General features: G+C 38.7%; 1 protein-coding gene across 1 annotated transcript in view; it reads right to left on the bottom strand.

The window, feature by feature from the left end:
• Positions 1–14,855, bottom strand: part of LOC111143462 (rearranged L-myc fusion) — a 93,769-nt gene that overhangs the window by 62,396 nt on the left and 16,518 nt on the right. The window lies entirely within an intron of this gene.

The raw sequence follows: 14,855 nt of genomic DNA, 5'->3' as shown, positions 1-14,855 counted from the left end.
AAGGAACACAGAATATGTGCTTATCTGTTATATAAATAAAAGTTTATATAATCTGTTAAGAAATTTATTAAAATCTTTCTTAGAAACAAAGCCCATTTCAAGTCACCAAATTACTTATTGTCTGCACTGGTTAATCTAAAACCAAAGAACTTGACAAATTTATACATAATACCAGATTTTATGTTCCCTGAGGTCAGATATTATGTGTTATCAATCTTCACAAGCCTAACAATTCTCCGCCCACTTCTACCACCACAGAATATTCTCAAGTCTCACTAAATGTTTGCTGATCCATCCACCATTTCATTCATTGGACAAATATTTACGGAGAGCCTACTCTAATCCTACACTGCTAAGTGCTGGGGAAAAAGACATGGGGGGCCTATCCTCATGGAGCTTTCAGAATGAGTCAACACAGACTGACAGTTGAAACCACACATGCAAATTAACCAACTGGTGCCTGAAGTATACAAAGAGAAGGGTACAGTGCATACAGATGAGGTGGGTCTTTCCAGTCCACCTTCCCACTCAGAATTCTCCTGACACTATTCTAGTATCTTCTGACCCAATCATTCCATTAAGACTTCTTCTACAAGTTACACAATTTCAAAGATCCAATACCCCATGGGTATTTATGTTTATAGCTTGCCCTATATTGACTTATACATTCTTATATTCCTGAATCTTTTCACCCTCATGTATTAGTCCAATTAAACAGGTCTCCTTTAATATATCCATTATGACATATTGTGAGCATTTAAAGAATTACTGGAACAATTTTCCTCACTATAACCTTTTTAAAAAAAATTCAGGATTAAGTTAAATGAATTATAGCCATCCGTGACATTCCATCAGAAGCAGTAGAGAAAAACAGAGGTCTTATTTCTTCTTAGAAATTTAAATTTTAGACACCAACAAAACTGAAAGAGAAAGGGAAGGTAAATAATAAATACCACTCTGGGGCGCCTGGGTGGCTCACTCCAGTGCCCCTCCCCTCATCCGAATTCTATCTATATTCCTCACTACATGGTTTCAAAGAGATTGGCAGCATCCTTACTATTTTCTAAAAATATCAAAGAGGGAGCATTTCTTTCTTCTTAAGTTTACTTATTTATTTATAAAGATTTTATTTATTTATTTGACAGAGATCACAAGTAGGCAGAGAAGCAGGCAGAGAGAGAGGAGGAAGCAGGCTCCCTGCCAAGCAGAGAGACCGATTCGGGGCTGGATCCCAGGAGCCCGGGATCATGACCTGAGCTGAAGGCAGAGGCTTTAAACCGCCGAGCCACCCAGGTGCCCCTATTTATTTATTTAAAGTAACCTCTACACCCAGCATGCTCAAACTCACGACCCCAAGATTATGAGTCGCATGCTCTTCCACCTGAGCCAGCCAGGAGCCCCAGAAGAGGGAGCATTTTACAGAATGGTCAAATTTTATGTAGAGATATACTGCAATTTAAAACTCAAATGGTGGGGCACCTTGGTGGCTCATTCAGTTAAGTGAAGCATCCAACTCTTGATTTCAGTTCAGGTTGTTGATCTCAGGGTCTTGGGGCTGAGTCCCAGGTAGGCCTCCACACTCAGCAGGGAATCTGTTTGAGATTCTCTCCCTCTCCATGCTCTCCTGCATGTGTGTGCATGCTCTCTTTCAAATAAATCAATCCTTTTCAAAAATGTCATTAAAAATAATAAAATAATAAATAAAACTCAAATGGTTCAAGATGAGTATTCCCAATGGAATACTCCTAGTATTTTTGAATACATAGTATAAGCTAGGCATTCTCCTAGGAGCTTTACATGCTACTAACACAATTTACAACAACCCTGTGAACTCGGTGATTTATCACCAGCCCATTTTAAAAATGAGGAAATAGAGGGCGCCTGGGTGGCTCAGTGGGTTAAAGCCTCTGCCTTCAGCTCAGGTCATGATCTCAGGGTCCTGGGATCGAGTCCCGCATCAGGCTCTCTGCTCATCAGGGAGCCTGCTTCCCTCCCTCTCTCTCTCTCTCTCTGCCTGCCTCTTTGCCTACTTGTGATCTCTCTCTGTCAAATAAACAAATAAAATCTTAAAAAAAAAAAAAAATGAGGAAATAGAGAGGCACCTGGCTGGCTCAGTTGTTAGAGCATGCAAGTCTTGATCTCGGGGTTTTAAGCTAATCCCCACATTGGGTGCAGACATTACTTTAAAATCTTTTTTTTTTTTTTAAATGAAAAAACAAAAACACAGACAGATTATTTGTCCAAAGCCACCCAGTAAGTAATTGCTGGATTCAGGATGTAAATTTGAATTCAGGGTCATCTGGCTCCAGAGCCCATACTTTAGGCTTTGCTTTAGGTCTTCTCAGAAAGCACAATTCTATGACTATTTTAAGTGTGCTTTTAAATTCTGCTTTCTTCCCCCCACACACTATCTTTAATATTTAGCAGCAAGCAGTATCATGGAAGTGACTGCTTCTGGTAAGGTTTTGCAGCAATGGAGCTGACTGACATGCTGGTGGTTCACAAAGAAATGAAAAAGAGGTATCTGGTATTTATCATTAAAGCTACATGTCCTATGGCAAAAGGAAATCATCACTTTTTTTTTTTTTAAGATTTTAATTATTTATTTGACAGAGAAAGACAAAGAGAGAGAGAGGAACACAAGCAGGGGAGTGGGAAAGGGAGAAGCGGATTCCCCACTGAGCAGGGAGCCTGACACGGGGCTCAATCCCAGGACCCTGGGACCATTACCTTAGCAGAATGCAGACGCTTAATGACTGAGCCATCCAGGCGCCCCAGAAATCGTCACTTTTAATAATAGAAGAGGATTTACATTATTTCAAATTTCGCACATGAAGTGAGAAATCTTACAGATTTTAATTTTCAACATATCAGAATTTCCACAATTAAATAAATTTGAGTAAAATGTGACTGCACCATGACAAACAGGCTTCCAGCAAGACAAAGTTTGGTTTCGGCAGTATGGGTCAAGTTTGAAAAAGCAAAAGTAAGAGGAACAGGAGGACTCCAACGAGACAGCAATGTTGAACAAAGTCAGAAATGACTAAAACAAGTGGGGTCACAGCAATTGCACTGCTGGGTATTTACCCTAAAGATACAAACGTAGTGATCCGAAGGGGCACGTGCACCCGAATGTTTATAGCAGCAATGTCTACAATAGCCAAACTATGGAAAGAACCTAGATGTCCATCAACAGACGAATGGATAAAGAAGATGTGGTATATATATACAAGGGAATACTATGCAGCCATCAAAAGAAATGAAATCTTGCCATTTGCGACGACGTGGATGGAACTAGAGGGTATCATGCTTAGCAAAATAAGTCAATCGGAGAAAGACAACTATCATATGATCTCCCTGATATGAGGGAGAGGAGATGCAACATGGGGGGTTAAGGGGGTAGGAGAAGAGTAAATGAAACAAGATGGGATTGGGAGGGAGACAAACCATAAGTGACTCTTAATCTCACAAAACAAACTGAGGGTTAATGGGGGGAGGGGAGTGGGGGGGGTGGGATTATGGACATTGGGGAGGGTATGTGCTATGGTGAGTGCTGTGAAGTGTGTAAACCTGGCGATTCACAGACCTGTACCCCTGGGGATAAAAATATATTATATGTTTATCAAAAATAAAATTAAAAAAAAAAAAAAAACAAGTGGGGTCAAATGGTAACAAGACTTAATAACACTCGGTGAGGAAACAATGGAGGCTTCCCATGAAGAAACTAAACTGGGTGTGAGATGAAATAGAAGGGGAGGAAAATGGTTGGCTGCTCACACACAGAAGGTGGCTAAGTCAACTAAAACCTTTAAGTCTTTCACATATGTTGCTACTGAGCCCCACCTCATACTTTCTGCACTGGTTATAGTTGGTTTTTTAAGTCCAGAAAAGTATGACTTATTACTCTATCGTATCTACCTAATTCAACCATCCTGATTAAACTTCACTGGATTCAATCCATCATCCCAGCCTACCAAGATTATTTTTAGATAATGATTCTGCCATAAGATTTAACTACACTTCTTGAATCTTTCCATTTTGAATTCTAATACCTTTTATTGTTTTGTCATAAAACTAGTATCATTTACTGTTTAAAAAATAGAAAGATGGAGGGGCACCTGGGTGACACAGTGGGTTAAGCCTCTGACTTCGGCTCAGGTCATGATTTCAGGGTCCTGGGATCAAGCTCTGCGTTGAGCTCTCTGCTCAGTGGGAGCCTGTTTCCCCCTCTCCCTCTGCCTGCCCCTCTGCCTGCTTGTGATTTCTCTCTGTCAAATAAATAAATAAAATCTTTTAAAAAAGAGAGAGATGGAGAAGTAGAAATAAAAATATCAAGAATCCTTACTCTCATTCAGTAATACACCACTGTTAAGAAGTAACACTAAGTTTGAAAGGTTGTTTTTTTTTTAATAATGCCTAAATAGAAGCATTTTAGTGGCATTGTACTACACATTGTTTTATAAAATTTTCTCCAACATCAGTATGTTATTGCTGCATGGCCTGTGTTGTGTACCACAATTACCGAATTCTCTGTTTCTGGACATTATGGTTTGAATTTTGCATTATTATAATGTTGAAAGCACTGTTCCAACTTCTTCCATGTATCCATGACAATTTTCTCAAGATAATATCCTATAAATGGAATTCCTGGGTCAAAGGATGCATTATTTTTTAAGGCTTCACATAATGCCAAATTGTGCTCCAGAAAATTTGTTCCAATTTACATTCCTATTATTAGTGTTAAGACAGTGACAAGTTGGAAGCTGTCAAAATTATTGTATATTATAATGTAAATACAATTTTTTGAGTATCAACGGTATAGGAGAAATACAATTATTTTGTTTATTCAATTTACAATCATTTCTTGGTGAAGTTGTATAAAATTTTCATATATTTCTTTTATGAAATCATTTTAAAAAATCACCATAGCAGAGTGCCTGGGTGGCTCAGTAGGTTAAGTGGCTGCCTTCGCCTCGGGTCATGATCCTGGGGTCATGGTGAAGTTATATAAAATTTTCATATATTTCTTTTATGAAATCATTTTAAAAAATCACCATAGCAGAGTGCCTGGGTGGCTCAGTAGGTTAAGCGGCTGCCTTCGCCTCGGGTCATGATCCTGGGGTCCTGGGATCGAGCCCCACAACAGGCTCCCTGCTCAGCAGAGAGCCTGCTTCTCCCTCTCCCTCTGCCTGCTGCTCTGCCTATGTCTCCATGCTCTCTTTGCTCCTGTGCTCTCTATCTCTCACCAAATAATAAAATCTTTAAAAAAAAAATCACCATAGCATCTGTACAGTGTCTTCATCTGAGTTATTAATAACAGTAAGGAAGAAAGCTTGGATGAGGACAGCTCCAATAGTTAACTTTAATCTTCCAAAGAGGAAGAAACATTCTCTAATTCATTCTATGAGGCCAGCATTATTCTGATACCAAAACCAGACAAAGACTAAAGAAAACTACACATCAATATCCCTTATAAGCATGATTTTTTAAAAAAATCAACAAAATACTAGTAAACTAAAATCAAGGATATTTTAAAATGCATTAGATACCATGACCAAGTGGGATTTATTCCTGGAATGCAAGGATGGTTCACTGTATGAAAATCAATCAATGTAATAATGATTAATTAACAGAATAAAGGGGAAAACCCTCAAGATTACTTCAACTAGTGCAGAAAGGGCATCTGAAAAATTCAACAACTTTTGAAGATAAAAAACAGTCAACAAACAAGGAATAGATGGAAACTATCTCAACATAAAATATAATCATAAATTATAAACCCACAGCTAACATTAAACTCAATAGTGAGACTGAAAGCTTTTCCTTTAAGATTGAGAAAAAAAGGGATGCCTGGGTGGCTCAGTCAGTTGAGCATCTGCCTCCTGCTCAAGTCATTATCTCAGGGTCCTGGGATGGAGTCCGGTATTGGGCTCCTTGCTCAGTTGGGGGCCTGCTGCACCCTCTGTCTGCCACTCCCTCTGCTTATGCTCACTCTCTCTGACAAATAAATAAATTAAATCTTTAAAAAAAAAAATGCCCACTTTCGGGGCACCTGGGTGGTTCAGTGGATTAAGCCGCTGCCTTCGGCTCAGGTCATGATCTCAGGGTGCTGGGATCAAGCCCCGCATTGGGCTCTCTGCTCAGCAGAGAGCCTGCTTCTCCTCTCCCCCCTCCCCCCGCCTGACTCTCCGCCTACTTGTGATCTCTCTCTCTGTCAAATAAATAAAATTAAAAAAAAAAAAAAGAAAATTTCAGCCTTTAAAAATAAATAAATAAATAAATAAATAAAATAAAAATTTTTAAAAAGCCCACTTTCACCAATTCTATTTAACACAGTACTAAAGTCCTAGTGAGAGCAATTCGGCCAAGAAAAAGAAATAAAAGGCACCCAAATCTGAGAGAGTAGAAACACACTGTCTACAAATTACATGATTGTATATGTAGAAAATGATAAAGATTCCACATTAAAAATAAACAGTGAGAATAAACAAATTCAGAAAATTTGCAGGATACAAAATTAACACACAAAAATCAGCTGATTTTTATACAATAACAATGAATAATCTGAAAAGTTATTTCATTTATAGTAACATCAAAAATATAGTTAAGAATAAATTTAACTAAAGAGACTTGCACACCAAAAACTACAAAACTTTGCTGAAAGAAATCAAAGAAGACACAAATAAACGGAAAGACATGACATGGAAATGTTCACAGACTAGGAAACTTAATAATGTTAAGATGCCAATACTACCCAAAGCAATCTACAGATTCAATGCAATCCCTATCAAAATCTCAAATACTTTTTTTTTTTTTTTTTTTTTTTTTTTGCAGAAACAGAAAAATCTGTCCTAAAATTGTTATGGAATCCCAAGGGACCCTGAATTGCCAAAACAATCTTGAAAAGAAGAACAAAGTTATAGATCTCACGTTTCCTGATTTCAAAATTTACTACAAAGCCAGAGTAATCAAAGCATTGTATACTAGCAAGAAGACAGACACAGAGACCAATGGAACAGAGAGTCCAGAAATAAACCCTTACATGTATGGTCAATGAGCTTCCCCAAGGGTGCCAAGACCATTCAATGAGAGAAAGGGCAGTCTTCTCAACAAACAGTGTTTAGAAAACTAGGTATCCATACACAAAAGAATTAATTAGACTCTTACCCTATACCATCCACAAAAATTAATACAGATCTAAGAGCTAAAAATTCTTAGAAGAAAACACAGGGGGAAAAGCTTCATGACATTGGATTTTAAAATGATTTCTTAAGTAAGACACCAAAAGCATGGAGGACAAAAGTAAAAACAAACAAATTGGATTATATCAAAACTTAAAACTTGTATACACCCAAGGGCACTATCAACATGGTAAAAAGGCAACCCAAAGAACAGAAGAAAATATTTGTATATCATGTATCTGCTAAGTGATATATATATATAGCAGTCTTGGGGCACCTGGGTGGCTCAGTCATTAAGCATCTGCCTTCGGCTCAGGTCACGATCCCAGGGTCCCTGGATCAAGCCCCGCATCAGGCTCCCTGCTCAGGGGGAAGCCTGCTTCTCCGTCCCACTCCCCCTGCTTGAGTTCCCTCTCTTGCCTTGCCACTTTCTCTTTTTTTTAAAAAGCCTTAAAATTCAACAGAAAAACAAACAACCCAACTAAAAATAAGCAAAGGATTCGAACAGGCATTTCTCTAAAGAAGATACACAAATGGCCAAAAAGCACATAAAAACATGCTTAACATTACCTATTAAGAAATGCAAATCAGGGAGTGGCATGCCTGGGTGGCTCAGTTAGTTGAGTGCCTGACTCATGACTTCATCTCAGTCATGATCTCACAGGTCAAGAGATCCAGTCCTGCATTGGGCTCCATACTCAGTGGGGCAGTCTGCTTGAGATTCTCTCTCCCTCTCTCTCTCTGCCCCTCCCCCGGCTCATGCACATGTGTGCTCTCTCAAATAAATAAATAAATAAATAAATAAATAAATAAATAAATAAATCTTTAAAAAAGGAAGAAGAGGAGGAGGAGGAGGAAGAAGAAGAAATGAAAATCAGGGACACCTGGGGCAGCTCAGTTGGTTTGGTTTTGGCTCAGGTCATGATCTTAGGGTTATGAGATCGAGCCCTCCATTGGGCTCCATACTCAGTGCTAAGTCTCCTTGAGATGCTCTTTCACCCTCTCCCTCTGCCCCTCCCCACACCCGTGCTCTCTCTTTGAAAATTAATTCTTTTAAAAATGCAAATCAAAATCACAATGAGATAACCACTTTATACATTAGGATGGCTATTACCAAACAACACAAATAAAAAACAAAAAATAACAAGTACTGGCAAGGAAATGGAGAATGTGGAAACCCTGGTGTTGTCAGTAGGAATGGTGCAGCCATTGCAAAAAATATCATGGTAGTTCCCCCCAAAATTTAACAACTGTCATATGATCCAGTATCCACTTCTGGATATACACCCAAAACAATCAAAAGCAAGGACTTGATTAGGTACTTGTACCCATGTTCACAGTAGCACTATCTGTAATAGCCAAAAGGTGGAGCAACCCAAGAATCCACCAATGTGTGAATGAATAAACTGTAGTATGAACACACTATGGACTATTTTTTTTAAAGATTTTTATTTATTTATTTGACAGACAGAGATCACAAGCAGGCAGAGAAGCAGGCAGAGAGAGAGGAAGGGAAGCAGGCTCCCTGCTGAGTGGAGAGCCCAACGTGGGGCTCGATCCCAGGACCCTGAGACCATGACCCGAGCTGAAGGCAGAGGCTTTAACCCACTGAGCCACCCAGGCACCCCACACTATGGACTATTATTCAGCCTTAAAAATTAAAGGAAACTTGGGGCACCTGGGCGGCTCTCTCAATTAAGTGTCTGACTCTTGGTTTTGGCTCAGGTTATGATCTCAGGGTTGTGAGACTGAACCCCGTGTCAGGCTCTGCAAAATCTGCTTGAGTGTCTCTCTCCCTCTGCTTCTGCCCCCACCCCCACTCACTCTCTCTCTAAAACAAACAAACAAATAAATCTTTTTTTAAAAAGGAAATGTGGGGGCGCCTGGGTGGCTCAGTGGTTAAAGCCTCTGCCTTCGGCTCAGGTCATGATCTCGGGGTCCTGGGATCGAGTCCCGCATCGGGCTCTCTGCTCAGCAGGGAGCCTGCCTCCTCCTCTCTCTCTGCCTGCCTCTCTGCCTACTCGTGATCTGTCTGTCAAATAAATTAAAAAAAAAAAAAAAAAAAAAAAAGGAAATGTGAAGGACATCTGTGGGTGACTCAGTTGCTTAAGCATTTGTCTTCAGCTCAGGTCACAATCCCAGGGTCCTGTGGCTGAGTCCCACACTGGGCTCCTTACTAGCGGGGAGCCTGCTTCTCCCTCTGCCTGCTCTACCTGCCGCTTACCCTGTTTGTACTCTCTCTCTCTAACAAATAAATAAAATCTTTAAAAAAAAAAAAAAAAAGGAAATTTGAAAATACTACAACATGGATGAATCCTGAAGACATTATGCTAAGTAAAATTAGCAAATCACAAAGAGATAAATAATGGTTTCCACTCCTATGTTGCACCATAGTCAAATTCTTAGAGACAGAAGGAAGTATGGTTGTCAGAGGCTGGAGAGAGGGAGGAATGGGGAATGAGTATCTAATGGGTGCAGAGTTTTGGTTTGGGAAGATGAAAATATTCGGGATATAAATGGTGGTGATGGTTTCCTATCAATGCAATATATTTAACACCAATGAATATACACTTAAAAATGCTTAAAATGGTAAATTTTATATTATGCACAATTTTATATTTACTACAATTTAAAAAACACCCCAAAAGGGGTGCCTGGGTGGCTCAGTTGGTTAAGTGTCTGCCTTCAGCTCAGGTTATGATCCCGGAGTCCTGGAATTGAGCCCCACATCAGGTTCCGTGCTGATCAGGGAGCCTGCTTCTCCCTCTCCCTCTGCTACTCCCCCTGCTTGTGGTCTCTCTCTCTCTCTGTCAAATAAATAAATAAAATCTTTAAAACAAAAACAAAAAAGAGTCAACTTCATGTCATTTTCGATTGGCAACTTTCAAGAAACATGAGTGAGCGAGCATACAACAGGAAGATGGGGAGGAGAAAAGGATAAATTCAAATACCCTCCATTTCTGCTTTAGTGAGTCATTATTACTAAAAGGACTGATCTAGAATACTTTTTAAGTTTGGAGATTTTAAAATCCAAGCCTTATCACATTGGGGAAAAGTATTACAATTTGGACGTAGCCATGTAATACAGTGAAATGCTATGTCCTGTAGTTGTGCATTCAAACCTCTTACCTCATCATTTGCCAGCTGACCTCTCTGGGTCTTGATTACTTTAAAATCTGTCACCTGAAACTGAGTATTCATTTTTCCCCAGACATTATACAATATAGCTTTTAATAATTAAGAGCTCAGTAAAAAAGAAAAAAACAAAACAAAAACAAAACAAAAAAAACCCTTCTTAACCATTTTTCAAAGTACAGTTCTGTGGCATTAAGTATATTTATATTGTCATGCTACCACTACGAACATCCATCCATAGAATTTTCACCTAGGGGCGCCTGGGTGGCTCAGTGGTTAAAGCCTCTGCCTTTGGCTCAGGTCATGATCTCAGGGTCCTGGGATTGAGTCCCGCATAGGGCTCCCTGCTCAGCAGGGAGCCTGCCTCCTCCTCCTCTCTCTCTCTCTCTCTGCCTGCCTCTCTGCCTACTTGTGATCTGTCAAATAAATAAAAAAAAAAGAATCTTTAAAAAAAAAAAAAAAAAAAAAAAGGAATTTTCACCTAAACAGTAACTCCCTATTACTCCCTCCCTTCAGCCCTCTGGCAACCACCATTCTACTTTCTGTGTCTATGTGCAATATAGCTTTCATATTATATTTTCTGTGTGAAGAAATGTACAAGAATATGATAAATGGCATCAGGGTAGACAAATAGATCAGTGAACAGAATAGAGTCCAGAAGTACACCTACATACATATGGCTAATTGATTTTTAACAAGGTGCAAAGGCAATTTCTTAAATTCAATGAGAAAGCAGTCTTTTCAACAAAGGAATGCAGTATTTAGATATTTATTTTAAAAACACAAAAAACTTCCAACACCCCCCATACAATATACAAAAATTAGCTTCAAGTGGATCATAGATCTAAATGTAAAACCTCAAACAAATTTCTGGGCAAAAACATAGAAGAAAATCTTTATGGTCTTGAGACAGACAGATTTCTTACATATAGAACATGAAAAACATAATTCATAAAAGAGAAAGCTGATAGACTGAACTTTATCATAATCGAGCACTTGTATTCTTCAAGATACACTTGTTGTTTTTTATTTTTTTAAAGATTTTATTTATTTATTTGACAGACAGAAATCACAAGTAGGCAGAGAAGCAGGCAGAGAGAGAGAAGGGGAAGCAGGCTCCCTGCTGAACAGAAGCCTGATGTGGGGCATGATCCCAGGACCCTGAGATCATGACCTGAGCCAAAGGCAGAGGCTTAACCCAATAAGCCACCCAGGCACCCCTCAAGATACACTGTTAAGAGAACAACAACAAAAACAACAACAACAACAACAACAAAAAAGCCACAGCCCAGGAGAGTATTTTTGCAAAGAATATATTCAATTCCATTTTTCCCCTGACCCCGGCAACTCTATGGTTATAGAAGGGATCAATTTAATAGAAATTAACCATGGCTTGGCTGCTTGTGTGCCACCTAGTTATGTAGGACTTTTCCCTCCTGTCTTACCCAGTATTTCCTAGTAGTTCTTCACGGTATCTCACATGAGTTCACCAACAGTTCAGTCCAGAATGTGTGACATCCACCTCAACTTATCCTTGTGATCTGCTCCCTACGAGCAGGTAGAGAGCACCTCAGGCTTTCCACCATTGGCCACATCACCACAATGCAATCTGTGTCAAGTCCAAGGGTATTCCCTCCAGAGTCCCAAGTGAACCACAGTCAGAATGTGTATAACTTAGAAGTGATACAAATCACCATCCCCATTCTGCCCACTCTTTGCCATCAAGCCTCAACATGAAAAAATATATATATTTTGTGTGTATACACATACACACACACAGATAGGTATTTGATGGTTTATGTCCAGAAACAGACTCCCACACACACCCCTCTCAAACCTCAACAATAAGAACACAAACAACCCAATTTTTAAATGGCCAAAAGATCTCAAAAGGTACTTCACCAATTAAGATAAAAGGATGGCAAATAAGCACATAAAAAAAAATATTCAATATAGTAACTCATTAGTGGGGCACCTGGGTGGCTAAGCCAGTTAAGCGCCCAACTCTTGACTTCTGCTCAGGTCTTGCTCTCATCAGGTGAGATCAAGCTGTGTCAGGCTCCATACTCAGTGGGGCATCTGCTGAAGATTCTCTCTCTCCCATTCCTTCTCCCTTTGCCCTTCTCCCCATTCACGCATGCATGCATGGATAGCTCCCTCTCTCTGTCTCTCTCTCAAAAATAAATAAATCTTAAAAAAAAAAAATTAGGAGCGCCTGGGTGGTTAAGCATCTCCCTCTCCCTCTGCCTCGCCCATCCCCTGCGTGCTCTCTCTCTCTCAAATGAATAAATCAGTCATTAAATAAAATAAAGTCATTAGGGAAATGTAAATTAGAACCACAAAGAGCTACTATTAATTTCAGAATGGCTTAAGCAAAGACTGGCCACACCAAGTGTTGATCAGAAGGTGGAAAATTAGAACCCTCGTACATTGTTGGTAGGAATGTTAAATGATACAACTACTCTGAAAGACATGTCATGTGATCCAGCCATTCCACTTTAGGTATTTATCCAAGAGAAAGCATCTGTCCACACAAAGACTTATACACTAATGTTCACAACAACTTTAACTGTAGTAGCCAAAAACGAGAAATAAGCCAAATGTCTATCAACAACAGATGAATGAGCAAATCATGACAGAACCATAAAATAAAATGTATTAACTAGTAATACAAACAACTTGAGTGAATTTCAAAATAATTATACTAAGTGAAAGAAGTCAAAGACATTGTAGAGTTTAATTTATATGAAATTCTTAAAAATGCAATCTAATCTATAAAGACAGAAAGCAGCTCAATAGTTGAGTGACGGTGGAAAGATGGTAGGGAAAGAAAGAGGAAACGCAATGGAGTGAGAAAGAACTTCTAGGGGTAATGGATATATTCATTATCTTGATTATTTCATGGGTGTCTGGATATGCCAAAGCTTATCAAATTGCACATTTTAACTAGGAGCAGTTCACTGTATGTCAATTATACTTCAATAAAGCTGTTTTTAAAGACATACAGGCTATAGGGTGCCTGGCTGGCTCAGTTAGTGGAATGTGTGACTCTTGATCTCAGAGTTTTAAGTTTGAGCCCCACGATGGGCATACAGATTACTTAAAAATAAAAAAAAAATTTTTTTTAAAGTAGGCTCCACACCCAATATGGGTCTTGAACTCATGACCCTGAGATCAAGACCTAAGCTGAAATCAAGAGCGGGACACTTAACTGACTAAGCCAAACAGGTGCACCAAAAATAAAATTTAAAAAAAGAAGACATGGGCCAAAAGTACACAAAAATCATAAAAGGAATTTAAATAAATTGTTTCAATTGTCAGATCAGACTTATAATTTTTACTGTAAAAAATATAACACTCCTGTGCATAAATATAATGTAAAAAATGAAAAGATAAACTGAAGAGAAGATAATTCTAAGGTATATGACCAGTAAAAGATTCATGTTTAACATACATAATTTCATAAAAACTGTAAAGAAAAAGTTGGGGTTAAAAAAAAGAAAAAGTCGGGGAGCCTAGGTGACTCAGTTGGTTTAAGTGGCCAACTCTTGATTTCGGCTCAGGTCATGATCTCAGAGTTGTGAGACTGAGCCCCACAGCAGGCTCCCCGCTTAGTGTGGAGTCTGCTTATCCCTCTCCCTCCCTGCACTTTTCTGCACGCTTGCTCTCTCTCACCTGCTTTCAAATAAATAAATCAGATCTTTAAAAAAAAAAAAAAAAGTAAAGAAAAAGACAAATAAGGGACGCCTGGTTGGCTCTTATCAGTAGTGCATGCAAATCTTGATCTTTGGTTCTTAGTTCAAGCCCCACGCTGGGTGTGGAGACTACTTAAAATCTAAGATAAAATAAAATGGCAATTAACCCAACTAAAAAATAAGAAAAAGAAATTCACAGAAGAGAAAATATGAATAGCAATAAATATAACTAAACCTGTAACCCCTTACAAGTAAGCAGGAAAAAAAAATTAAAACCACAATGAGATATCACAGTCCACCCATGCAAATGGCTAAAATTTAAGTATACCAAGTATTGGCAAGAACATGGGGCAATGTTCAGTTTCACACACTGATAAGTGGCATAACTTGGCAGTATTTATTATAGCTGAAGGCAGACCTATATATGAACCCAGCAACCCCACTTTAAGCATATACTCTAAAGAAATTCTTGTACCCATGCATCTCAAGATATACTGGAAAGATGTCCACCTCAACAGTTAATGTAAATAAATGCCTCTAAATCCATTAATAGAAGAATGGACAAATGAATTATAATATACTTACATAATAAGACACTACATGCCACTGAAAAATGAATGTGCCAAAGCTATAAAACAAATACAGATAAATCTTAGATACAGTATGTTGAATTTATTTTATTTTTCCATTATGCTGAATTAAAAAGCTGAAGAATAGATATAGTACAGCATTTAAGTAAAGCTGAAAAACACATAGAATAATACTACAGACTGTATTAAAATGCACAAATATTAAGTCAAGAGATGCAGCAGAATAAATAAATACCAAAATCAGGATGGTGGTG

This window comes from Enhydra lutris, unplaced genomic scaffold (genome assembly GCF_002288905.1).
Source record: "Enhydra lutris kenyoni isolate GAN:26980312 unplaced genomic scaffold, ASM228890v2 scaffoldscaffold9, whole genome shotgun sequence".
NCBI lineage: Eukaryota > Metazoa > Chordata > Mammalia > Carnivora > Mustelidae > Enhydra > Enhydra lutris.
Note: the sequence above shows the minus strand (reverse complement) of the source record. Positions and strands in the feature narration are given on the sequence as shown.